The sequence below is a fragment of the Euprymna scolopes genome, chromosome 8 (assembly GCF_053919585.1).
Source record: "Euprymna scolopes isolate OS-2025 chromosome 8, ASM5391958v1, whole genome shotgun sequence".
Lineage (NCBI taxonomy): Eukaryota > Metazoa > Mollusca > Cephalopoda > Sepiida > Sepiolidae > Euprymna > Euprymna scolopes.
In genome coordinates this window covers 170,660,174-170,685,914 of record NC_136489.1, presented here as the reverse complement: position 1 = coordinate 170,685,914, position 25,741 = coordinate 170,660,174, and the positions used below count along the sequence as shown (strand labels likewise).

Sequence of the window (25,741 nt, the reverse complement as noted above, 5' to 3'; positions counted from 1 at the left end):
TTCATCTCCTGTAATTGGGTTTCACCCTCTGGAAGGTTGGAACATAGACCCCTGATGTTGGAGAAGGAGACCTGGTAGTAGGGGTCTATGTTGGAAGATGGGGTTCTAGGTTTATTCGAGTTTTTATTCTGGAGATATTTCATGTTGAGGTTTTGGGATTTGTGGAACAGGTCGGCATACTTGGTTAGAGCAGTACAGAGAGGGAAAGTAAGAGAGAAAAAGACAGGTAATTTTTTTTTTGTAGCACACGAAAAGGTAAAGCCGTAACAATTACCCACTAGTATGGCATCAAGAGGCCCCACCAGAGACTACTGCATGGTCCAGATCCATTCACCAAATGGCAATACAGCAATCCCAGTACTTTGCGCCTGCTGATAGGATAGCCTCCTTAGTGGTTAATCCAAGGTTCGGGTCCCTGACTATCAGGCGGATAACGTCAGCCCAGACAAAACGCTAACCTCCAGCACCCTTACTAGTGACATGGCCACAAGGACAGACATAGAGACAGAAAAATTTCCGACATCTCAGACTACTGGTCACCAAGTACTACCGACCTTTAAGCAGCTTTTTCTTCACCCTTTGTCAGAAAAATCACTCATTGAATGAGGACTAAGGGACAAAAAAGGAGAAGCGAGAGTTACTGGAGCTGCTGATAACACATGCACTGTATTATCTACTTTCCATTAAAAAGAAAAAGGGGAGGAGGGGAATGGGTACAAGTGACTTATTTATATCTAAGTAGTAAGTCCGGTGCTAAGTTATCAATTCAGGACACTTTTGATGATAATCTCCCCTCCCATATTAATGGGTAGAAGTTTGTCGTTATCGAGTTTGAATCATTGGAGTTTCACCTTATAATTAATTAAAATCCAATAATTAACTTTTATCAATTTGTAAAGTCGGCTTAATATTAATTTACGTTCGAGTTTAGATAATTATTCAAGGTTTTAATTTCGGAGGTTCGTTTTCATAGGTAACTTTTTCTTTGCTAATGGCACTGTATTATATTTCGAATATAATTGAAAATAAGACGAACTATATTAGATGGTTTGATTGGCTAGCCAGGAGGCAAGCATTTTCAATATAGGCAAGCTTGCAGTAATAGTATATATTAAGTATATTACTTAAATAAAGTCCTAACTTTATCTAATCTAATAGAGAAAATAATACCCGGCATTTTGTTTTTGTTATCGTTAGTTTACTTTGTAGCATGGGGGGGGTGACGAATAAGACAGGAAAATAGAGACAAATACATATACATAAATAAAACAAGAAAAACAAGTTTAAACAAGGTATCATGAAAAACATTTAGGATGAATTTTAAAAATACTTAACGTGTTTGCCATAATTATATATATATATATATATATATATATATATATATATATATATATATATATTGTTACATGTGCGATAAAAGGTGGGGATTTAGGGGTATGATAAGAAATTTCTGAAAAGAATGAAAACAGTTTATGTTTGTAACACGTTGCCCAAAAGGGGGAGGTACAAGGGAATTTATGGGAAAGCAAAAACCCAAGTATTTTCTCTATATCGCATATGTGACACAGCAAAAATAAAATAATAAAGCAAGTGGATGGAAACACAAGGATGAACACAATAAAGAATGCGAGAAAATAACGAAATAACAAACACTTTTTCCAAACGATACAAAAATAGATTTATTTAAGAAAAAAAGAAGAGTTTAACGAATGTAAAAGAAGTGCATTCAAAGTTATGGAATCTGGAGTATATCTATGCATATGGAAATGAGCGAAAGTCCTTTGCGGGGGGGGGGTAATCAAAGTCTTTGCACTCACAAGTTTCTTTTGTTTTCCTTTTTTTGTTTCTTTTGCTGGGGTGTTTCGCAACTCGACGACGGCGCAGTTAATCCAAGATATTTTCTTCGGTGTGGAAAAGTTCACATAGCCATCTCACGTGTTTTCTTTTCTTGCTCGCGCGTTATATATATGTCGCTTTCGTGAGGGATAAGATATCACATCGTGCGTTCAGCACATCCATACCTCTTTCGCATGATGGGAAAAAGCCATTGTCTCTTTCGTGAGGAAGTATATTCATCGCATCCTCTCGCATGACTGGAGAAGGTTGCATCGTCTGTGTCTCGTATATCCATATCCTTTTCACATGAGGGGAAGAAGTCGCTCCCCCCTCCTCTGACGAGGAGAGAGACCTCTTAACAGGTTGGCGACCCAAAATGAAAAGAGCAACTTCCGCTAGTGTCCAGTTAAAAAAAGGGAAAGGGGAAGCAACAACTCCCCAGTCTCCTCCCTTCCTCTGCTTCACAATCCGGTCTAAAAATAGATTTGACGTAATCTCCAGCCGGTAAAGTCTCTGCAAGTTTTAAAGGGGGGGAGGGGTACAGTTCCAAAACTACTACTGCACTAGCCTATCTTGTGGGAATCATCTTTTATTTTACCTCAGTGACGAAATATAAAGAACAAGAACAATATATCTCGTCAGCCTAAAATTATTTAAATTTTGATTTAAATACACAATCCAATTTAAATACTAGGTCACATTCTTTTTATATATATATATATATATATATATATATATATATATATATATATGGAATTTATTTGCAACAGTATGTTTTTATTTGAGGAACAAATTATTGTGGGATTGCTTCCCTATACATAAGTTTTTGCTAGATCACCAAAGTTAAGCAACATTAAGCCTAGTCAGTACCAGTTGGATGACCCATTTGGGAATTCCATGTGGCGTATATGGGAGGACGTTTCTCTGCAAGTGTTGCAAAAGCTTAATGCTGTCATCTCTCCTAACAGGGATATACATGCGACTGGGGACCGCTTGTGAATTTCATACTCCCGTGGAATATCTTCCTTTGGAAGAAGTTGGTTAAACAGGCATAGAGTTAGTGCAATTTCTATTTTTCTATTTTCCCTACAGACTACAAGATGTTGCAATGTTGGTTGGCTTTCAGGGATGAATGGATTAAATTATTTAGTCCATGTTTTTATTTGAGGAACAGATTATTATGAGATTGCTTCCCTACAGACTACAACAAGGTTTGAATGGATTAAATTATTTAGTCCATGTTTTTATTTGAGGAACAGATTATTATGAGATTGCTTCCCTACAGACTACAACAAGGTTTGAATGGATTAAATTATTTAGTCCATGTTTTTATTTGAGGAACAGATTATTATGAGATTGCTTCCCTACAGACTACAACAAGGTTTAAATGGATTATATTTAATCCATGTGATACAAAATAAAAAACACCACAAAGTGGAAAATGCATTTGTTCAACATTTTTCGTGACTTTATCAAATATTTTGAAAATCAAACAGTAAAGAACTCATTTATGAGACATATTACAATATTTCTTCCCTACTAACTACAACATGGTTCTCTTTAAATTAAATTTTAATAAATATTTTTGCTGTTATCTTAAGTAATCAAACTCTAACATATCATTTCTAATCTTATTACAGTCAGTATTAGTTATCTATATATATATATATATATATATATATATATATATATATATTCCGTGTTCATCTCACCACATCATGGTTTGAGCCTCCCTCCCTACTAACACTTTTTTTTTTCTTTTACACTTCCAAACACCTGGGCACCGCCAGGTACCCCCGCTAGTTAACCATAATTGTCAATCACGAATTAAAGTTGCATTAGATATCTTAATGGATTTAATTAAAATTTGGAGGAGTTGTTACATAATGGACAAAATATAATCATATTAGAATATTGTTTAAAGGAAATACGAAATGAAAATATTTTACAAAAATTATAAAATCAAATAAAAGTTATTTTGAATTATGCTAAAACAATTATTTTATTCCAATTAATTTTGGTTATATTAAATCAGACTGATTTAATTATGAAAAAGTATTAAATACTTTTTGACTAGAAAGTTATATTAATAGAAGATATTCCTGGCCTGACCATTGAATTATTTATTGCTTTTGTGCAGTCTGTATAAAGTTATGGTAAACAATTTTTTTTTTTTTGGTGGGGGTGTATCATCCATAATCATTAATTGCCAACACTGACCTAATGCTAGTGTTGGACTTAAGAAAGAAGATTTTTTGCTTAAAGAATACATGGGACCATTAAAAGTATATTTTATAAATCTAGAAAACGAAAAACTAAAAAAAAAATGATCAGATAAAATAAAATTTTGAGATTGTCCAATAAGAATGCATGCCTCATGACGTAAATGCAAAATCACTTTTATAATGAAAGGTTTTCTCTTAAAAAAATATAATCATTAAAATGAAATGTAAATAAGACAAAATATTAGGTTGACAAGTTCTTTTGGAATTTTTAATTTTGATTTCAAATTTTCAAATAATATTTTTGTTATAATACCTTTACTTTATGTCATTTTAAAGAGCATTTTCTTGTTTTACGTAATCGTTTAAATAACAATCGCTTTAAAACAATTATGTCTTCTTTTCAGAATGTTGAATACAAGATAAAAAAAGCAAATTTGCACAATTTTCTTATTTCAATTCAAGCTAGGCTGAAAAGCTGCTGAAACAGCTCATGATATCAACAAAGCATTTGGTCCAAGAAGCACTACTGAACGCACAGCACAATCGTGGTTTAAGAAATTTTGTGATGGCAATGAGTCTTGAAGATGATGAGCATAGTGGTCGGCCATCGGATGTTGACAATGATTAAGAGCCTTAGTCAAACTCAATCCATGCACAACTGTTTGAGAATTTGCTTCTGAATTAAAAGTAGCATAAAAAACGATTTCCATTCAATTGAAAGAGATTGAAAAGACAACACAAAAACTTGATAACTGGGTGCCTCACGAATTGAACAACAACCAAAAGAAACACTGTTATGAAGTGTCATCTTCCCTTCTTTTATGCAACAAGAAGGGTCCGTTTTTTGACTGGGTTGTGACTTGCACTGAAAACAATGACAACCAGCATGGTTAGATACTGCTGAAGCTCCATGACACTTCCCGAAACTAGAGTTGCATGAAAAGAAAGTCATGATGACTGTTTGGTGGTCTGCAGCTAGCTGGTCTCATCCATTGGAGTTGTTTGAATGCAGGCAAAACCATTAGGGTGGTTAACAAATGAATTGCATAAAAACTTCAACAGCACCTAGCATTAGTCAACAGAAAAGGCCCAATTCTCCTCCACTGCATGTTGTTAAACCGACCCTCCAGAAGTTGAAAGAATTGGGCTATAAAACTGCCTCATCCATTACTCTCTTTAGACCTCTCACCGATTTCCACTTTTTCAAGCATCTTGACAACTTCCTGCATGGGAAATGTTTCAAAAACCTTGCCTTCAGCAAATTCATCGTCACTCTTGACTTGATATGAAGATTTGATGATATACTTACAGAAAGTAAAAGACGGAAAATTAAATAAAAATACAACTAATAACTGTCACTTTGTAATTTGAGATTTTTTGGTTGTTTTTGTTTTACGGCATATCAACTCTTTTGGGTTATTTAATGCCAAATCCAGTAATTTTGAAGAACAATTTTTTAATAGAGTATATTTGTTTTTTAAGTCGGTTTCTATTTAACCCATAGTTGGGACCTTAACAGGTACTACCACTCCGGATCAGAGTGGACCTGGGAGCAATGGCAATTAAAGGGTTGCTCCACACTCGCCAAAGCCCACAAGCTGGGGCCTCACCATCGGATATAGTTTAAGGTCATATTAATTTGAGATAGATCTATACATTTGAACCTACTGAAACTGTTTGAAAGTTCTTTAATTCAAAATATCTTACATTATACTGAACCAAATGATCTCATGTGGTTGACACATGAAGTTTTTCAGTCTTGCATATAGCGATACAAAATTTAAAAAAAAAAAAACACTTAAAAAACGCTCCAAAACTTAAAAGATCTATAGAAGATTACATTTCTTGCATTTGGTAACAGTTATTCGTTGACTACTTTTTATCTCTTTTTTTCTGTTAATTATTCCATTAACAACTGCCAGTTTGTTACTCTAATCCAAACTACCGTCTTTTTCACTCCAACAATTCCACTATTTGTGGGGTGGGGTAGAGACAATGAATTTCTACAGTTCCAGGTGAGCATTGTCTGGAGATAGCAATTTCAATCCTACCCAAAGGTTTTAGCTGGTCAAAATGTGGTGAGACGACAACTATGGAAGGCAGTAATTACTAAGGATACAGTTAAGAGACTCAGCATCCTTATCTCATTACGATTAACCATCTGATGAATGCCAGAGGAAAAGTTAACCAAAACGTGGTGAAACAACAACGATGAAGATGAGGATAGCAGTCCGCAAAAAAAAAAAAAATGAATATACAAATTACTCATCTCAAAGGTTTCCAATAAAAAAATAATAGCATTTGGTATGGACCTGATGATAGAAAACCAGATAAGTACGAAAACTTGGATTTATAAGACCAAAAAGTCCCACCTTGATTACACTTCGGGGCCCGTGGTGCAGTGGATAGAGGTGTTGCATTTCTATGGTTTAAGGTGAGCATTGTCTAAAGACAGCGGTTTCAATCCTACCCATTAGTTGGCCAAAATGTGATGAGACATCAACCATGGCAGGCAATAATTACTGAGAATACAGTTAAGAAACTCAGCATTCCTATTCAGTAATGGTTAATTACCTGAAGACGGCCAGAGGAATAGTTGGCTGAAACATAGTGAAACAACAACTATAAAGATGAGGATAACAGTCCACAAATAATTAAAATAATTTCAACTTGATTCGAAAATAAAATGTGATTTAATTAATGTACTCGAGCATGGCCTCAAGTGACTGTATTTTCTTTCCCAAAAATAAAGAATTATTTTACATTTAAACACATACAATTACAAGGGAATATTTTATTAGGAAATTAATTTTTTTTAAAGTGTATTTACTTATTGGTATTTGCAAATTAATGCTGAAAACTGATAGGCCCAGGGTTAGAAAAGTTGGTTTACCATAATTGCTTTAGAAGTTTCTGATTACATTTTGATTGTGTTTAAAAGATAAAGGCTAATCACTAAAAGGAAAAAATGAATTTTCATAGGTGAAAAAAGTTATAATGAAACATGTTTTCATGGTGGCTATGAAAACCTGAAAATGCAGCTAAATTTGAAATTTAAATTAATTGCAAAAATCCTTTGAAAGATAATATTACCTTTTCAGAACTAACTCGAAGATAAGTCTTTAGATACTAAATTTTAAAAAATACCTGTGTTTTTTTTAGAACTAGCCTGGGTGTTTGGAGGTGTGTGTTGAACAAAAATAAAAAAAAAGTGGTAGATGGCAGGCAGGCTCAAACCTGTACCGCGACGGAGGAAAAGAATGTGAAAAAAAAGTGACGTCTTTGCCTTTGTATCCACTGCAAAGTGGCGAAGGTTTAAATTAAGGCTAGTCAATCGAAAAGCCAATTTTTTGATATCTGTCGAAGGATAGAGCTTCAAAATGATACTGATCTCGTGAAAATCCGTCGCCTCTGTCAAAAGTTTATAGAGAAATTGAAACATTATTATAGATTTATTTCTGTATTTTTGAAAATTATAAAATAATTTGTTAATATTCCTATTTTGTTGTAATAAAAAAGTGTTTATTCAACTGAAATATTTTTCAATCTATATTAGATATTATTTTTATCTACAGAGACATGACTTATAACGGAGTACACAGCGATGATGACGATGTTTATAATAGGAGGCTGAGAGATGTGAAGGGATGTAAAATGGACAATTCTTTTAACACGGAGAAGGGAATTTATTATTGATGATGGGGACTGGCAACACTTTGGAAGGGTTTCATATAATGTTCATTTACAAAGACGATAGACAAAACACATTCCATTTTGGTGGATGAAAGACAAAGACTAACAAATGACATGATGACATTTTTTCCAGTTGATTATGATGATAATCAGGTACTTGATATCTTACATTGTCTTGTCTCCCTTTTTGGTTCGATGGGGCTTCGACTAAATCAACTCTCTCGATTCTCTGTCAACTCCAAACTCTTCTGAATGAACGACTCTAACTTAACTGAATATATTGTAATCTATCTTTCTTTGTGATGTCAAAACGTGCTCAGACATGTGAATGTCTCCACATGTGGATTTACATATTACACATGTCTCCAACGCACTTTTGGCAACACAAAGAAAATTCCTTAATTTAAATTGTCTGATATCTGACCTAATTAGTTGTATAGTTATTTCTAACACAATGAACAATTCTCTACATTTCTATCATCGTATTGAAATTGCAATACATTCTTTTTAATTTTTGATTACTGAATTCGATTCTAGCATTTTCCTTTAATAAATATTATTTTCAATCCAATTTATTTAATTTCTCTAATTACTGGGAATCTGTCCCCTTCCATATGCAACACAAAATTGATATTTAACTTGGTATTAGTTTTAAATTCAGAGGCATTTTTAACAATAGCCAACAATATTATTGGTTACAAATGAGGAAATTCAGTAATATTTTGAAAATAATGATGAAGTCCGTTTATCAATATTTTTCTTTAAAATTTGAAATAAAACTTTTGTAAATTGCCTAAATAATTTTTTACATAACTCAAATTATTCTTAAATGTGTCATAACAATAAAGTAATTCTTTTTATATAAAAATAAAAGTACATTTGAGGTTAATTAAATTCACTGATTACACTGACAATTCAATTATTTAAAAAATGATAAGCTAAAACTATTATTTTTTGGTAATCAAATAGAATAGGTGGGATGCAAATTCTGTCTGTTTTTTTTTCTACATTGTTGTCCACTCATACTTCTCCAAATTAAATTGTTAGTATAAATTATCATATCTCTGTAATTATTCTTTTCTTAGTTACCTAGTACCTCAATTTTTTAAAATCTTTTTTTAAAGATTAGAAGGAAAAATCCTTAAACAGATGTTTACACATTCATGCACACAACGAAATTATAATAGTATTACATTTGAAATTATCATAGTATTACATTTTAAATTATTATAGTATTACATTTGAAATTATTATAGTATTATATTTGAAATTATTATAGTATTACATTTGAAATTTTCACAGAAATTGTTATCATGAAAATAGCACAAAATATTTGTAAAAAAAAAAAAATATCTAAAAAGTGCTAATACTTGAACCCGGAACTCATCTGATACAAAAAAAAATATGATAAAAATAAGATGAATGCATATACTTGTTTTAATTTTGTAGTAAAAATATTAAAGAAATAATGCTTAATTGAATGGTAGTTTGAGAAATTAATATTTCTTGGAGTTATATTGATTTCATTAACAGACTTTAGGGCCTATTTTTGTAATATTCCTGAATTTTTTATATTTAATTGTTAACATCTTTGATATTTTAACTTCATTAAAAGCCAAAAATAAAGTAATTGTTTCTATCAACTATTTTCACTGTTTAGCATGCCTTCCTTTACGCATTCTTACAGAGGTCCATCATTCCTTTCAACGGAACTAATAGATGTTTTGCATACTTAAAACTATGACTTCAGTAAAAGTATTTTTGTTTACAAACATGATATATTTGCACTAAGATATTTTTTAAAAATAATAGGTTAATATGCTGTGATCATGAATTAATAAATATTAAAATTGGCTGCAATACTATGGAGATTCACTGCAATAAGAGGCCACGATTAGCATGTGCCAACTGTAAAAATGTGCTAGTACTCAAACCTGGAACTCATCTGATACAAAAAAAAATGACAAAAATAAATTTAGGGGTTCAAGGTGGCAACATAAAACATTTTTTTGTGTTGGCGGTTATGATATCTTGTTCACACAAGTTGGGATAAAGTCAAAAAGAAAAGTATGACTGCTAATTGGGTGACGAAGTAAGACAAAAAGAAAAGTACAAATGCTGAGAGTTAAAAAGAGTTCTACCCCCATCCCCCCGCTTTCAAGCTACTCCAACTATTATTAAGATGAAGCTGTTTTTCATTGAGGGAGATGTGATGGCATAGCTGAAGAAACTGGGGTTGATAATGAGACTACAGGAGGTAGATAATGTGGAGAGCCTGGTCCCATTGTATCTGAAAGGGAATGTATTGGCCCTCTACTTGGAGATGGACGAAAATTACCAACTGGATGTTGAAAAGATAAAGTCCTGGTTAAAAAAGAAATTTACAAATGATGCATTACAGGAAGTTGACTGTGGTTAGATGGACTGGTGAGTAGGTGGACATTTAGGCAAACATCAGATGGTTGATCGGATTGGCTGATTTCAAGGAAGTTGGTCTGGAAAGGCTTGCAAATCTGGTTTTTATTACAGGGTTCCCTAATGCCATCTCCATCGAACTCCAGTAGGTACCAAAAATTGAGACTGGCTATGGGAGAAGATATATTAGCAAGAGCAAGAGTACTGACATCAACTAAGAACTAAAGCCACTAGGTGGTTGGACCCAAGATTCTGCCCAGTAAAAAATCTGCCGTTTTTAACAGTAGCAACTCTAGCACTGCTATAAGCTGTTACAGATGCAGTCACAAGGATTAAATAGTGAGAGACTAACAGAGATTTTGAACTGATGCAGTATGGTTAGACACAAGGCTCAAGACTGTTCATGAAGCAAACAAGGGGATAAGCACCAGCCTACTCCCCTATGAAGATATAAATAAGGTGCTCTCAGAGATTATCATCTACGTCAATGAAATGTGGTGTTTGGCATTGCCACAGGATGCTTGCATCCAATAATAGATGTGAATCAATGTCAATCCTGATAGACAGGAGGGTAGATGTTATGGTGATTGGAGCAGTGGAGTGGTCACAATTTCCAGATGAAAGTGATTGTGTAAGGATCAGCATGCTGGTAGTGCATGATAGACCACTAGGGTTTGATCTGCTATGAGGGATCGATGCAATAAAAGCATTGGGAGACATCACTGTAGGACCTATAGGTGCACGTTGAATCAGCAATGTGAAAGTCCCCACATGTGAGGCCATCTCCATCAATGAACTTGATTTGACAACTGTAGAGAGGGACTGATACTAGAACCTAGAACCCACCCAATACAAACAAGGCCGATAGCCATTAGTCGCATGCTCTCGTGTAATGAATGAATGAATGCGTGAATGTAGGATTGACATGAAATCTTAAAGATAAACAAAAATGACCGTAAAATGGGCTTAAATGACTTAAATAAATAAAAAGTAAATGACTTAGAATGACTTTAATGAACTTAAGGATGAACTGAATGACCTTAAGAATAACTTGAATGCTTAAAAAATAACTGGAATTCTTCAAAAATAACTTGAATGATCTAGAGAATGACTTGAATGGCTTTGAGACTGACTGGTTGTAAAGTAGGTGATCATTTTACATTAAATTAATACAGAAAAGTGATTCCTCACTTTATATCACAAAGTTACAAACATAAGTACAGCATGTAGTAAGAACAGATACTACATTTTGATCTTGGCCAAGAAAAATGTATTTATTTGCTCCCCCACTGAGAAATTTAGGCACAAGGCCGATTTTTAATGTGAGGAGTGAAGGGGAAATGGGGATCAACTCCCCGGGGAGTAGGGGAGCTGGATAGTGACAATTGGTATGAAGGGTTGCCCCTACATTGACCAAGGTCTTATATGTGGGGTTGCCCCCACATATGGTCTTTGCTTGTAGTATCTGTCGGAACAGATACTACACTTTGATCTTGGCCAAAAGCTAAGAACAGCATCTATTAACAACAGACCTTGATCTTAACCAAAAAGGCCAAGCACAAAAGTGTTACGAACCGACTTATAGAGTCGCTTGCATGCGACTAAAAATAAGGCAAAAAAAAAAAAGATGAATGCAAATTTAGGCACTGTTTGGATTTGAGGTTGCAGCATAAAATTATCATTTTTTTACATTAAAGTGTAACAATATTTTGTTCATGTGATTTAGATGATGAAAAGGAAAGCATGACTGCTGCTTGGACAATGAAGTGAGGTGAAAAGCAAAGTACAATGCTGAGAGTTTTTACCTTTTTTGTCTCTGCTTTCATTGGTTGATTTCCTAAATTTTGGTGAATTTTAAGTGAAGGAAGGGGTTAAAATGTTATTACATTTTGGGGATCGGCCATTCATTTTGCATGTACCTATTAATTATTATTTGAAAAATGCACCAGTTTTTGCAAATATTTTTCAACATTTTTTATAATATACTTTATATAATCTCTCAGCAATTCTTTGGAGAATTAAAACAGAGAATGGTTGTCACATGGGGGAAAATATTTCAAACTTTCTTGTAGAAAAAAATCAGATAAAACAAACATTTAAATATAGATCCAAAAACTTAAAAACTGCGCAGATCGATGGATTAAATTTTTTAGCCTTTAGTAATAGTTGGTTGTTGACTATTTGTTATCACCCTTTTTTCTGTTAACTATATGTGTCGTGAAACAACAGTGAAAATAAGAACAATCAAGTCGAGGTTCTGTTAATGTACAAAAATAGGAAAGCGTGTATATCTGCTGGGCACTCGGCTAGTAGTTGAAGCGCAGTCGCATCTCTCTCACCGGTGTTGGAATTACTAGTGCTATTTATAGTGCTAATCGGTGTAAATTCCTCTGTTCAAGGAAGGCTGGTATATCACACCCTTTGAAAATATCCCGTCTGGGATTAATAACGTTTTTGTTTTGGGTTCAACCTAATCAATTCTGTTGATTTCCGTTTTCTGCTTGATCTTCTGTTCTCTGGAACTGTCTCTTGTATGGACACCTTAAAAGTATCAAACACTGTGTCCATGATGTCCTCCTCGGGCGATCTGGTCACCTCACTGTTTGAGTATCTTTTCCAAATTTGGTTAGTGTCGCGTTTGTGCACGAAGTCTGGTCCCTTAATCATGTAGACCATGTTGCCTATTTGTTTCTCAACAATGACGGACTCCCAGAAAGTCTTATTATTTTTGTGAATCTTGTAGAAGACTCTTTCGCCAACTTTATACCGTTTTTGTTATCGTTTTTTTGAGGTTTGGCCTATCCTGTTTTGGTAACAACTTGTGAAAAATCGATCTAAACTTGCGTCCAAACATAACCTCAGCAGGTGTCTTCAACATTTCGATGTTTGCATTCGAAGTGACTCTTTAGACTTGTAAAAATTGTTGGATTGACTTATCCACTGGTGACCCACTAGCTTTTTTCAGAGCTCTTTTGAATGTGTCAATGAATTTCACTGCTTGTCCATTACTTCTTGGGTGGTATCGCGGAACGGTTATACGCTCTTTTAGATGATTCTCGCAAAAATGTTTAAATTCAGTGGACGTAAATTGCGTTCCATTGTTTGTAACAATGCAGTCTACTACTCCAAACCTAGCGAACAGTTCATACAGGAAGTTGATAGTTACCTCAGATGTGGGATTTTTACATTTTAATACTTCCGGCCATTTAGATAGGCTGTCTACAACAATGAGATAGTAAAACCCATCTAGTGGTCCTGCAAAATCTAAATGAATCCTAGACCAAGGTCCGGACCGGTCCAGTTTTGTCCACAATCCGAATTGAGTCAGAGGAGCTTTCATGGATAATGCGCATCCTCTACACTCCCTGATTTTTCCTTCTATATTCTTATCCATGTTTGGCCAATAAATGAAAGAGCGCATAAGGCTTTTCATTCTTGATATACCTGGATGTCCTACACAGAATTCCTTGAGCATTCTTTTCTGTAATGTCGCAGGAATTACGACTCTTTCGCTATATAGCAGGATGTTATCGCAAACTGAATAAATTTCTTCATCCAGTTCGTTATTGTTGATCCTTTCTTTTGTGCATATAATAAATTCGTCCACCTCTGCCTTACTCTTAATCTCATCAAGCATTACTGGAAGTTCTCGTTGTGTCACATAACATATTTTTTACTTCAACTTCTGCTTGAATGGCTGCTATTACCATATCCTCCAATGGTTCTGTCTGCTTAGGTATTAACCTTGATAACCCGTCTGCATGACCAAATTTTTTAGATGGTACATACTCCATTTGAAAATTGTAATTCCAAAGTATGGTACCCCATCTTTGGAGTCTATTCGCCGTATGTTTTGGTAGTCCCTTTTTCGATCCGAAAATCGTTAATAATGGTTTGTGGTCTGTTTGTAACAGAAATTGCAAATCCGTGCAGGAAACGATGAAATTTCTTTACCATGAATATAATGCTTAGTGCCTCTTTTTCAATTTGTGAGTAGTTCTTTTCGGCTGGCAAAAGTGATCGGGATGAATGTGCTATGGGTTTCACTTTTCCATCATCCATTTTGTGTTAAATGCATGCTCCTATGCCATAGGCGCTGGCATCGCTTGCAACTATAATTTCACACTTGGGATTATAATGTGCCAGAAACAAGTCTTGGGTCCAGGCCCATTTTTGGTCTTTCCTTAACAGTTCATTTAAGGGCGACCTTAGTTTATGCATATTTGGCACAAATACATTGTAGTAATTTGCTAAACCTAAGAAACTTTGTAAAGACGCAATATTTTCGGGAACAGGCATATTCTTTATTGCACTCGATCTAACTGGATACGGCCTTCTTCCATGTTTATTGATGATTTGCCCCAAGTATTTTATTTTCTCCATGAAAAATGTACATTTTTCATGTTTCACTTTAAATCCATAATCCTGGATCCTTTTCAATACTTGGTTTACATGAGCTTTGTGTTGTTCTTTGCTAGTGGTTTTCATTAACACATCGTCCAGGTACCCTACTGCAAAATCCAACCCATTTAACATAATGTCCATAATTTGCTGAAAAATCGCAGGGACGACTTTGACCCCAAAAGGAAGCCTATTAAACTTGTACAATCCCTTATGGGTATTAATACATAGCAGCTTTGAACACTCCTCATTGACTGGAACTTGTAAGTACGCATCACTGAGGTCGATTTTAGAAAAATATTTCCCTCCACTCAGTTTCACAAATATCTCTTCAGGGCTTGGAAGAGGATAATGATCTTGTAATGCCCTGTTTAAGCCTGTCGCAAAGTCGGCGCAAATCCAAATCTCCTTACTCTTCTTTTTGATGTAAACCGTTGGTGCAGCCCACTCACTGTGATCAGTTTTTTCGAGTCTTTCTAATTACCCCATCTATCTGTTCTATCGCAGCGTATGGAACATTCCTTTTCTTTATGAACACTGGCTGTTCATTTACTTTTACGTCAAATTTTGCTATCGCTTTTGTACACCTTTCCAAACCGCCTGAAAATATGCCTGGGAAATTCTCTTTTAACTCCCGCTTAAGTTTTTCTGCCTCCACATTCGAATCCTCAACCTTTTGGCAAAATGAGCTTAAAGGCAGATCCCATAGTCTAAACTTTTCAAACAGATCAGTTCAAAAGAGGTGTTTTGATTTTTGCATGACAAAAAGTCTTGCTTTTTCAGCCCTGTTCTGGGAAGAAATATTCGTCAATAATTCTCCTTTGAAGGGAATTTTTTCACCACTGACACTTTTCGCCATTTTATGTGATTTAATCATAGTGGGTCTCCCAAGCCTCTTCCATGTCTATACACTAATAATGGAAATGTCAGACCCATTATCAAGCTGTAGCCTTACTTTCTTTTTAAATATTTTGACGTGTACATATTTCCAAATATTTTGTTCCTCAGGTTCAATTTTCGTAAGTTTAATGGATGTCTTTCTACCAGATTTTTTTCTACAATGCGATGCTTTATGCCCTTTCTGGTGGCAGTTGTCACATTGTTTGAATTTTTAGGGACACTCATCGTACCAATGTTTATTTCCACACCTCCAACATGGTCCAGGTGGATCTTTTCCCTGTTTCTTTCTCTCGTTATTTTTCTAAGTCAAATTTTTCTTTTGATGAAGCTTTTTAATATCCGCTTTCCTCTATGTCACGACTGTCTTGTTTCAACGCAATAAACCATTCAGTCTTCCACTAAGTTTTGTAGTTTTAAATTTGGTTCGTTTTCAAGTTTATTTAAAACATAACGCCTGATTTCCTGTTTCTTGGAAGATCAACTCAACTTTTTTGGGAGAATAAAATTCATAAACTTTGTATGCTTGACTCTTCCCAATTTCCTTAGCAAAAGCCTAACTTTGTTCGCGTCTGACCAGGTACCACAATGTGATACAAAAATATCCTCATATCGTCTATAGTACTAGATGAAAGTGACATCATCTTCTGGATTATAATTGAAATTTTACATAGCGGCCCACACAGCTGTTTGAGAAAATGCGTTATGATTATCGATCACTTTAGTTAACTGTGTCGACTCCAGAATTTTCTTTTGTTCCTCCTGTATTTTCATCAACATTTCCTTGAAGCATTTCTGTTATGGAAGCATTTTTTCTTCAAATGCTTGTTTAAATCTCTCTTCTCTTTCTACTTGTTATTTAAATTGCTGCTTTTACAACGTGAGATTTTGCTCTGCCTGGAATTGGAACAATTCCAACAGTGAATCTTTGAATTTCGCATCCATCATACGAATTCAGTTTACAATTTACACTTGTATTAAAGAAATATTCCTTAGTAAAAAAAAAACCCACCAAGTTTTCTTTCCCAATTCTTTTGTTTGAAGAACAAAAGTTTAGCAGTCCTTTTGTAACTTAATTTGTTGAACACTATATTTCTAGTCTTACTAGAAACAATCCAGCGAAATAACATTTGTTTAACATTTTTTTTTTATTTGCATGCGTTTTTTATGTAGCAAAAATAAAATCCGTTGCTTTAAATATCCGACGAATTCGTATGGGAAACTATTATTTATTTTTTTTTTTTACCCTCTTTGCCTTTTGCAAAAAATGATTCTTTACGTCTTTGCTAAACACAATTGATGTACGCGAATAATTATTTTCACGGTCTGTCTCTTTTTCTCTTGACAAAGTCAAGCATTTTTTTTTTTTTTCAAATCATAGATGTTATCGAAATAATGATAAGCTTACATGGTATTTGCTAGTTGGTTTTCGACATTTAACTTTGCAGAAGAAAATTCTTACCGTAGGAAAAATGGCTTCTGGTGAAGAAAAAAAATTAACCCTTTTTCCCTTTCTAAAACACTTGGTAAGTGTGTTCAATTATTAAATAATTGACAACATTCACGTTTTTTCGCTGTAGAGCAAGTTTTTTCTGTTACCAAATTACTATTGTAGTAATTAATTCGCTGTTAATCCTTGTGTATCCAAATATCTGTTGAAATGACAAAGATGTACTGCCATAAAGATTTTACGAATCTTTATTTCAATCACTTTTGGTGATTCTCTGCAGTGATGGTTGTTTCAATTCCTTGTTGCCAATCTGTTGTGTCGTGAAACAACAGTGAAAATAAGAACAATCAAGTCAAGGTTCTGTTAAGGAACAAGTGTATTAACAATAATGTACAAAGATAGGAAAGCATGTATATCTGTTGGGCACTCGGCTAGCAGTTGCAGTGCAGTTGCATCTCTCTCACTGGTGTTGGAATTATTAGCGCTATTTATAGTGCTATTTATAGTGCTAATTGGTGTAAATTCCTCTGTTCAAGGAAGGCCGGTATAACACTATACAATATATAATTATACATTTTTAGGGATCAGCCATTCATTTCATGTTTTTTGGGGGGAAATGTCCGATTTGTAGAAAATCAGTTCCTCCAAGAAAGTTTTTTTTCTTAGAAAGAAGTCATTTAACCATCAAATAAATTTTATCATTATTGTTCTGTTGGAACATTGAAATGCCGCAGACAAACATAAGGAAAGAAGTAGGCGTCAGTCAATGTATAATCGTTGATTGGATGGACTTGCCGCAGTTTCCACCAAAAGAAACCGCACATCAAAAAGAATCCCCACAGCTGACGACCCTTTTGACAAGTACTTCGACGTGAATAATCATCCTGTGGAACTCTGAATAGCACAATTCCCACTAGAATAATATTCACAACTTTCCCAGCTTCAATTTGATATGACACATGGATATAAACCTCAAACAGATGACTTCCTATAGCACATTAAAGACAAAAACAAACACAAATCATGACTGAAAAACAACGACCAACGCTGTAAAGTCGCAGTCTACAACTACGTCTGCCAGATGAGTATAAATACAGCATTTTTTTCTACAAGTGGTTAGTTTCAGCTAGATCCTCACATGGCGAGGTTGGGCCCATCAGCAGCCTGACCCAACTCAACAGCAGCAACAGTCATGCCCACACAGAACAGTTTAGACTACCACCCCGACAACGGCCAAACCCAGCAGTAGCAACAGCAACCACTCGCTGTTGACACGCTTAATTCTCAGCAGTCCAGTTTCTCAAGCCAGCATGTTTTCCCATAGCCACTAGCAATGACCTTGTAGCCAGTTTAAAAACCAGCTGGATTCCAACCCTCGGCCTGAGACCTCCTACCACCATTCAGTTTCTTTACGAAAAAAACCCTGAATGGATTTATATTCGTTCACGAGGGTACCATGCATTAGTTGTAGGGTCGATTGCTACTGACATTCGGCCCCGCAATAAACTTCATCAGAAAAGTATATGACCAAAACATGCCTCACCAGCACATCATGCTTGGTGGGTTAGATGAACACACAATGCATAAAGAAGTAGAAATTGATGAATCTTATTTTTTTTAAAGAAAATATGATAAAAGGGAACATAAGGAGTCTTGATCTTTGAAACAGTTTAACAGGGGTCAAACCTGTACAATCTCATTTTGATCGAAAATGAGGATCAACACACCTTGTTCTTGATAATTAAATCTTGGATCCTGTCAGGGACAAGAATAATATCAGACAGATGGGTGGCATATGAAGGATTCGGGGATTTTGAGCAAAGCATTTATCAACATGATAAAGTGATCCACAATGAAAACTTTGTGGATCCAGCAGACCCTTCCATTCATACCCAGACCATTGAAGGCTTACAGGCACACACCAAACAAAAAAAAAAAAAACAGGAAAAGTTAGAAATCAACCAAATATGTTCGGAATGCATTTGATAGAATTTTTGTGGCAAAAAAAAAGAAAGGGGAATTGTTTCCACATATTATCAAATGCATTCATGAACAGTGTTCAGTTTAAAATTTATTTTATTAACATTATTTAAAAATATTCATTTGTAAACTTCAAAGTTCTGCTGCTCTGCCTGCATTCTTTAGAAATAAAATAGTTATTTAAGGGTCTGTATTGTTTAAAAATAAAATAGCTATTTAAAAATTTTATTTTATAAAGTTCTGTATTGTTTAAAAATAAAATAAAGTTCAGTTATTGTTTGTTAACATTAAAAGAAAAAGAAAAGAAAATGAAACTATTCAATCTTATTGACGTCTTAACGGTGAGCTTGGTAATGGTGAAATCTCTTAATGTCCACTCTAGTCATTTAAGAGTTACAACCCATTCCCTCTCCTACTTTTGCACTTAAAGTAAACATTTGCCCTCGAAAAATTATGGAAAATCATTGAGTAGAGTTATTAATAGTTAAAAGTAATTTTTACGGAAAATTGTGTAAAATCGCATTTTTCTTAAAATAGACAGTAGGGGTCTACATGCAGGGAACATAACTCTAAAAGGAATATTTTTGATTAATTGTGTCATGGCTGCAATATTTGTTGTCTATATCGATAGATGTTTACTAAAAACAAAATAGCAGTTGTTCTACTCAAATTTTCGGATATATTACTATTTTCGACATGACAAGTATGTAATATTGCTTTTGCTTAAAAATGATATATTTATAAAGAAATTGTTGACTATATCTTAAATTAATAAAAACAATACAGACGTTAGGCGCAATGGATAAAAGTGATAAGTATAGTCTTCTGGACGTTAAAGTTTGGTAAATTTTTAGATTTCCGACCCCTCAGCATTCACCATTAATTTGTCAACCTTTAGACATTTTGGGGTATGCTGGGAATGAATATCGCATTTATTTTTTGCGCAAACATGCAGATATCCATATTTGAAAACATTCAGTATCCAACGTAATCTTTATCATTTTTAATGGCGGCCATCTTGTTTTCAAATAACGAAAAAATGCCAAAAGAAGCTAAATATACCTCATGTAACTGGAATCCCCCCTTCCTTACCACTGGCATTGGCGCAAAAAAGGTAAGGTTTATTGGAAGGGGTAAATTCCAAGAAATCTTGAGCGAAAGGAAAGAACGTAAAGAAAAGACCAAATTAATACAGTATTTAGAGTAATATTTGTTAAAATAAATTAAAAAAGGTAAATATTACCTTTTGCTATAACAGAACACCGGCCACTAATTTTTTTAAATTTTTTAGGGATATTCGATGTTACTGGCCACAAATCTGATGATCAAATCCGTTGCAAATTTACAACTTGCATGGTATTAACCCCTTTTAATTAATCTTTTTTTTTTTTAATATGGTGGTCACCATTTATGAAGGCCTGGAAGCCACTCTGGGATAAGGGTTATTACGTGTACAGTGGGATAGCATCGTAGTAATCACTAGTATTGGAGTTTTGAAAAAGTGTCTTACTTAAGGGGGCGGTTCATTAGGAATTCGTTAACGTTGGACTTGAAGACATTCAAGTTGTAGTCAGGTGGGAAACAGGCAAACGGAACAGAGTTCTACAGGTGTGCAGTTCTAAGAAAGAAGCTTTGTTCATGGAATCTACATTTTGATTTAGGCACAGATAAAGAGTAGGGAAAATTTTTGACAGTAGTTTCAGCTGGACGGGTGTTTTTCGTGAAAGATTGGCAAGGAGAGACCAGAGATTGGAGCTCAGATGAGCACTTGCCATGGAAATAATGATAAAACAAAGACAGGCTTGCAACGTCTCTTCTGTGGGAGAGAGGTTGCAGGGAAGAGAAAAGGGCATCCCCCACTAAGCCACAAAGTCTATTTTGTACTCTGTCAAGGCAGGATAGATTGTTTTTAGCAGCTCCTGCCCAGATGCGGCAGCAGTACTCCATCCTTGGACATACGTGGCTTTTATACAGACAGAGAATTGCATTAGTAGTGAGATATCTTCTGGAGCAGTAGAAGGACCCCACCATTTTTCCAGCGACCTTGGCAACAGACTTGATGCATGTGTTCCACTTCAGATCAGGAGTAAAGGTCAAACCCAGAAGCTTGTCAAAATATGGAGCCTCCCCAAGACGAGAGCTATCCATTTCAATTGATGCCAGATGAGGATCAGAGCGTTGATGATATAAAGATAGGAGCTTGGTTTTAGATGTATTAAAAGTAACTAGCCATCTTTTCCCCCACTGTACCACGCGCTCAATATCAGAGGAGAGAGAATCAGAGAGAACTTTGTCATTTACAGCCTTTTATTTATTGCCATAGATGGTCGTGTCATCAGCACAGATGTCAATGAATGATTTAAGTATGTGTTTTGGGAGATCATTGATGTAGATCAGGAAGAGAGTTGGGCCCAGGATGGACCCCTCGGGGACTCCAGCATTAATACTCTAGGCCTCTGATTTCTGCCCATCAACCACTACTCTTATGAGCCTATCAGAGAGAAATGATTTAATAATTGAGAAAACATTTCCAGTTATACCGTAGCTGGAAATCTTGTGAAGTAGGCCTTTATGCCATACTTTATTGAAGGTCTTTGATATGTCGAGCAATTGCCCTAGGAAGGAAGCCTTTGTCAAGAGATTCAATTCTTTAATAATTCAACTTACTATTTTTCAAAGCTTATAACTACTTGAAAAATGTAATTCAAACCCTAATTTTTTTTCAATGTAAAGGAGCAAAGACCAAATTTAAAAAAATAACAGGTTTAATAGCAAATTATGCAATATTTTTTTAAAGCGGTTTTCTTTAAAAAAAATATGAAGAAAATCAATATATTTTGACTTGCTTATAAATATATGTATGTATATAAATGCCAAAAAATCACTTACCTAAAAAAAAATACTATCAAATGGGTAGTTCCATTCTTCCTTGTTAAGAATTTATCCATATTTATATTTTAAATTCCATGTATTTTTTAAATAAAAGGATTTTTAAAGCGAGGGTCATAGAAAATTGCATTTTCGTAACGTGTTTTGCACCAAGATTAAAAGAGCTCCTCCTACTAATATGAAATGTATCAAATATGGATTCGTCAAAGGGACATAAATAATGGCTCTTTTTTATTGTGTGTGTTAATCAAAATTAGTATTTTTCGTCCTCTGTAGTTAAAAAGAAACGCACATACACTTATAAGTTTTTCCCCTAAAACAAAAAATCCAATTCACGATTGTTTTTTTTTTTTTAATTCTCTTAATGAAATACCCGTCTAGCTGAATCCACTGTGAAAAATTTCCCCCACTCTATATCTGTGCCTAAATCAAAACGCGGATTCCATGAACAAAGCTTCTTTCTTAGAACTGCACTCCTGTGGAACTCTGTTCCGTCGGCCTGCTTCCCACCGGACTACAACTTGGATGTCTTCAAGTCCAATGTTAACAAATTCCTAATGAACCGCCCCCTTAAGTAAACACTTCATCAAATCTCCACACTAACGTAATGTACTTGCAATAACCCTTATCCCTGAGTGGCTTCCGGGCCTTGATAAGTGGTGATCACTGTGTAAAAAAAAAAAAAAAATACACGAGTTTTTGATTGATATATTTTAATACTTCTTTATCGACTGATTTTTTATTTTTTTTAATATCTAAAAAAAGAAAACATTGAATGAAATTGGAAAATTTGCCGTCAGCGTCCGGTATTTAGTTGACGATATAAGCATAACATGAGATTTCATTAAAAAAAAAAAAAAAAATCAACATGGTTTTTAAAAAAAATAGGTTTTACACTTTGGACTTTACAGGTAAATTTCCCAAAAAACTATACTTTTTTTTGGTTTTAAATTAGAATATTTTCTTTATTGATCTTTTATCTTCAATTTGTGATATATAAAACTTTGGTACATTAATTAATTATTAAAATTTTAATAGACATTTGAAATATGGGGGGGGGTTAAAAAAAACACGTTTGTCTAAAATATTATATTTGGTTTATTGGAAAGAAGATAAAATTTCATATTGACCCTGAAAATATCATAAAAATTGAACCAATAGAAAAATTTTGATAGATTTTTAAAGTTTAAAAATTGAAACATATTTAACTCGTAAGATTCAATTGATTTCATTACGTAAAAAAAAAAAAAAAAATGGCTGCATGAAGGCACATCGGCATTTTGTAAACACTGTTTGTTTGTTTTTAAATAAAAAATATTTCTATTATTTTTTAAACAACTTTAATCGTTTATTTTGGAAGCATATTTTTAATACAGAAAATAAACAACCTACTTTAAAAAGAGAAATGACGAGTTTTTTTTATATTTTATTCGCAGTTTTAGGGGTGTCAAAAATTCCTCCAAATTTCTGATACACCTAAAGATTCCCTAATTCGATAAGCCGCACCTGAAGAAGGCCGGGCGTTAAATCAACCGAAACGTGAGAATAACATTGTAGATAACATTTTAGACCAAACAATCCAAATTATCAATCCTGATCTAAAAAATTTCGAAACGAAATGTGATTCATTTGGAAAGTTAATAAAAACATATATAAGGAAAAAAATCGCTCTTTGATTAAGACAAAAAATAAATTTATTCAATACTTACTTAAATCCAATTTTCTTTTGTTTACTATTTATTTTTCTTCCATAGTAATTGAGAAAATCTGGTGGACGCCATAATGGAAACGACGACGGCGCATGCGTCAAAATCTTTTTCTTTCCATTTCTCTCTTCTTTCTCATCTTTCGTAATTTATTATTGATAAACGGTGTAAATCCGGAATTCCCCCTTTTCTTTTTAAACAAAGGGAGAGAACTTATTTAATTTTTTAAATCAAATATCATAAAAAGAAGTATCCAAAATAAAATATTTCTAAAATAGTTTTGTTTCATTCCCCGCCAGAGAAATTCTTGCAGATGACTATTAAAATTTGCTTTACTCGTTGAAATCGAACATATCTTATTAGTAAAAGAATTCACATTAAAAAGAAAGTCTCGTTAAAAATTACTTTTTAATCTCGTTTCAAAAAAAGTAAATTGTTTTTTTTCTGTAGTAAATAAATCTTTTTTAAACGTTGATAATAAAATAAATTTTAAAAAATTTGCAAAGTCTGTAAAAGTTCAAATAACACTCTACATCCAACAAGGATTTTATAACACTTCGAGAAGGCTATTTCTTTTTCTTTTTTTATCTCAACTTATGTCTATACGTATTTTTTTTTTTCGCGAATTCGTTTTAACATCGATTTTTTAAAACAATTTATTTTTATTTATTTTCTTGCGGAGAATGCCCTGTTTTACAGTTGTTGTAAAAATGGAACGAAAATTTAGATTTCATTCCGTTTTAATATTTTTTACTTTATTTTTTATTGTGCCCCCCCCCCCACGAAAGTAATCGAAAGAATAACATTCAACAATTGCACTTTCTATATATAGAAAATCTTTCGATTTTATAAAATTTAATTTTTAAACGAAAAAAGTCGATTTGGTATACCTTTTCGGTATTTTTTTTTATTTATTTTTTTTTTATCTCAGTCTAACTCGCCGTTCACATTGGAAATGTCGACTTTTATTGGTTTTCGGGTATACTTGAAATGAATAAACACCTCTAACCTCCCCATGTTAAGAACGGGTTTGGTTTCGGAATATATACCCTCAACCTTGCCAGCATACATGAAAACCTATAAATGTTGACATGTCGAATGTGAACGACGAATTGGACGTAATATAAAAATGTACGAAATTTAAAACAGAACGAAATGTAAATTTCCGTTCCTACGTAAAACAGCATTCTCTACAAAAACAAAAATTTGTACCAAAAAAAAAAAAAAAAATGCACTGTCTAGTTTTGAAACAGAAAAAAAAAAAAATTTTCGTTCGACTTTTTCCGAATGTTTAGGTAATTAGCTGGTATATTCCACAAAACAAAAAAATAAATAAATAAAAAAAAACGCATTAGTACTTGTATAGTTTAATCAAGATATAAAAAAAATGAAAATATCGAAAAAGGGTTATATTGTACGTATACGTTATCGAAGGATGTTGTCCGAAAAAAACCCCAAAAAAAACGGTACTCCTTGGTCGTTGAGTTCCATGGCGACCAGCATAAAAAAACGCGTCGCTCCCTTCCTGACGCAAGCGCACGTAACATTTTTTTTTTTTTATTGACGTTGTCGTAGTAACTTAAACGATTATTGTTCTGTCTTCAGACCGGGCCCTTTTTTAACAAGGGACACACGCTTTAAGAGCACCGGTGCCTCGGGCCTCGTTCTCATTCATCTCTGTGCGAGTTTTCTCATATATAGTTTTCTTTCTTATTTCTTCCCTTCTTGATCTTTCTTTAATGGAAAACTTACCCGTTTAAGCATTCCAAATGAAAAAAGAAAAGGAAAAAAATGTCATGTCGCTATCCACGGGATCTCGTTTTAGTCTCGTTCTGCGATTCTGTCCCTCCTCCCTCCTTTTCACCGCGGAATTCAAAACTGCACGGTCAGACTTTACTCGACTCCACGAACTGGGCTTTCCCCGTTTAAGCCATGAGGTACGTTTAGTACATCCTATTATTCCTTTACCTAGCTATTTCTTCTATGAAGAACTTGAAACCCTGTTTCTGTTTATTTAATCTAGTGTGTGACTTCCACACTTAATTTGTAGAAATTCTAATTATTTCCTTCTTCGCTCGCACAGAACTTATATCTTTTCTCAGACTTTTATTATTTTTATTTCATGGGCGTTGGGTAGTTTATGCACCGCACTTTGTAAAAAGGAGACATAACCGTTCCATACTTTCACCTAACGATTTAATAATAAGAAAAAGAAAAGACACTTTTCTAACTGTTACGGACTTTCACCT

The 25,741-nt window shown here is 34.0% G+C and overlaps 1 protein-coding gene across 3 annotated transcripts in view; it reads right to left on the bottom strand.

The window, feature by feature from the left end:
- LOC145284028 (uncharacterized) overlaps window positions 1-24,706 on the bottom strand; it is a 40,962-nt gene extending 16,256 nt beyond the window's left edge. For all 3 annotated transcript variants that reach the window (XM_080133118.1, XM_080133119.1, XM_080133120.1), the window contains exon 1: window positions 23,496-24,706. The gene's annotated coding sequence lies outside the window, so the exon portion shown is untranslated. The remainder of the gene's footprint in view (window positions 1-23,495) is intronic.
- Between the last annotated feature and the right edge of the window lie 1,035 nt (window positions 24,707-25,741).